We start from the raw sequence: 3,297 nt of genomic DNA, 5'->3' as shown, positions 1-3,297 counted from the left end.
AAGGGTGATTGAGCTTTGATGTTTTTCTCTTTGAGCAGTTTCATCACGTCTCTTACTTGCTTCTGTTTCTTTTGTGTATCTGAAGTGTAGTCCTGGTCAAAGAATATCTTCCCCCCGTTGTATGGCACTCCTCCGCGATGTTTCCAAGCCTCTTGGATGACCGTTTCTTTGATTCTGTAGTCCAGAAATCTGCCGATGATAGATCTCGGGGGGCTCGCGGGATCTTTCGATTTCATAGTAAGTGAACGGTGAGCCCTCACTACATTTAGGTGCACCTCCTCTGGTAGTGTCAGTGAGGATCGGATGAGATCACTTGTGAACTTCAGCATATCCATGTTACTTTCCCCATCCTCTTTCACCCCATATATGCGAACGTTATTCCGCCTGGCCCTGGATTCTAGGTCGTCACATTTAGCTGACAGGCTAGCTTCTCTGTGTAGCATGTGGTGAAGGACTCGTTCAGTTCTTTGGGTTTTCTCTTCCGCGTCATTCAGCCTCTGTTCGTATTCGGTCATTCGTTGTTCCAATTTTGTCGTCCTTTCAGCTACTTCTGCCAGTGCGGATTCTACTCTTGTTAATGATTCTTTAGTCTCTCCTCAGAGGCTTCATCGTGCTCCTTTCTTAGCGTGCGTAGCTCTGCTGGTTTCTGTTGCTCCTCTTTCTTCGTTAGTTTGCTCTTCTTCTCAATGTCTTTTCGACTGTTGGCCATTATGTTTGGTAGTTGTGAGTTTTTTTGACATAAAATAAAATATATAGTAGGTGTTTGGCTAGTTTTTTTAAGTTCTCCTCGAGAGCTCAAGATTCAAGCTGCTGCTTTGGCCATGACGTCACAGGAAGTCACGCCCATGTATTTAATTATTTCTTTATGTATTTCTTTAGTAATTCCCACTTTCATCTATTTAATTCATTTATTTAGTTGTTTGCGTATTTATTGTTATTATTTCTGTTATATATGTACCCTAATGTACAACTATTTATTTATTTATCATTACGGCAGGCTTGGTCCTCCATAGATCAGAGGGCTAGGGTTATGGTTGAAATAAAATAAAAAAGTTGTCATATTTTCAGTGTACATTGTTTGTACAATACAACTATTCTATGGTATTTTTTGCTAGTAACATTCTGATATTACAGGTGACTTGCATAAATACGGCCGAAATGAAAGTTAATGTTAGCTGGCTAGCCAATGTAAATCAATAGGCCTACAGTAGCAGCTTACTGTACCTACTACACTAGCTAGCTGTGTAACATCTAACAACAACAAAATACTGTGTAGTTACTATAGCATAAAATGTCTGGCGAATATCTTTTGTTTATGTCTGTATGTTGTGTGGGTGACTGAAATTCATGTCACTTGCGTCACAGTTTGATAATGCTTCAGGGCATTCCGAACAAATACATTTCCCTCCTCAGTGCACTACATACTACATCCCTGGGCACTACATACTACCAGTGGCGGCTGGCCGATAGAGGGCGCTGGGGCGCCGCCCCCACCTTCACTTCCTAGTTCCCCACCTTCACTTCCTAGTTGCGATTTGTAAAAGTTTTAAAAAAAAATAAACATTGTTTATTCACAAAATGCGGCTGATATTCTGTCGGCGCCTATCAGCATTCATTAAAAATCCTCCAATACAATAAACATTTTATCTGTGTGTGTGTAAAATTCACTGTTAAAATACATAGGGGGAGGCGTCGGGGCGCCGGTCAATGCCAGTCTATGGCAGGCCGAATACTTTTCGCTTACACGTGAGCTGTAGCAGCGCTCCAATTGGCTGTGTCTATTTCTAGGCCGGGGCGCAAAAATGTGCGTCCTGAATATCCGGTTGTTAAGTGACGTTTTGCAATTTCCGGCTTTTACAAAACAAAACAAAAAGTGGTGGTCTGTAAACTGTGCAGGAATGAAATGGCCTATCACAGGAGTACATCTGCAATGAACGAGCACCTCAAGCGAAAGCATCCTGGAGCTCTTTGTGAAGACAGCCGCAAGATACCACCGTAAGTCAGCGTTGTATTTCTGTTCACTTTTCCGGCCGTGTATGAGTGAAAAATGGATAGCTACTAGCTAATGTTACACAAGCAATGTAGCTCACCACAGTTTGTATGTCTTGTCTTCTGGTGTTAGTAATAATATATGAGCTATAGTCAGTCGCAATGGTCCAAAATTCAAGTGCTTCGTAACACAGACGGGGTGAATTTCATGAATGAAAGTGAAAGTTCTGTCACAAAACGCTGTTACGTATCCTCACACATGTTTAAGTGGGTATTGCGTGGGTAAAGTGAAATTACGTCTTTGTTTTGAGCGACAGTGTGCGTTTTATGCGCGTGCACGCGAAAAAAAAATGTGCACGCGGAAAAAAAAAACGCGCGCGCTGTGCGGGCGAAAGAGGACCCCTCCGCCACTAATGTGAAAAATCCTGGAGGAAACACTGCTGTGCCCCACCCAAAATGTTTAGCACCAGCCGCCACTGCATACTACATCCCTGGGCAGATTCACCCTGTGGGTGAAGTGTGTCCCTATGGAAGGAACACAGCCCCACTCTCCACTTCTGAAAAATGTAAGTGGTCATTATAAATGTGTGTGTTCTCCCTCTGCTATTAGTAATCACTGATGTGTGACTATATATAATCAGTGAACTGACAATAACGCAAACGTTGTTAAAACGTTCATGTTAAACTACAGTCAAGGCATCTCCATTTTGTGACAAGAAATCAACTGTAGTAGCATGAACAGTCAATATTTCCTCTGGTGCTGATCATGGTGAAATAATGATCAGATAATACCTGCATCTTGAACATCTCCAGATCCATGTGGTATGAGGGGAAAGCATGAATGCTCCGGAAGGGGACTTTTGAGAACAGAATTGAAAGTAATAATAGTATATTATCCAGCGTGCTTCTGGCAGGCTAATGAGCACCGCTCTTGGGAAGCGGAGTGTCCCCCGATTTGGTCAAAGAGTAAATAAGAGGGGGTAAAATCAGTCATACTCATTCTGCATCCCAATGTTCCATCTTTTCCCACATGGAACTCAAATTAAATGGATTGGAGTAAAATCCCATGCGAGCATCAATCAGGCATTGCCCCTTTTTCACTGATGGTTGCAACAGTCTCCTAGCAAAACATGCATGCAGAAATGATAGTAGAAGTCAACCATAGCTTCCATGAAGCAATACTTAAAAAATCTAAATGTAAAAAAGAAAATGCTATATTACCTTCTGTAGCCTTCTGCCAGTTGCTGGTGCCTGATGGGTGCACGCACACACGCTTACCCAGTACTGCAAATACTGTGCAGGCACACA

This window comes from Nansenia antarctica (assembly GCF_963989245.1).
Source record: "Nansenia antarctica genome assembly, chromosome: 4".
NCBI lineage: Eukaryota > Metazoa > Chordata > Actinopteri > Argentiniformes > Microstomatidae > Nansenia > Nansenia antarctica.
This window is presented reverse-complemented; position numbering follows the sequence as displayed.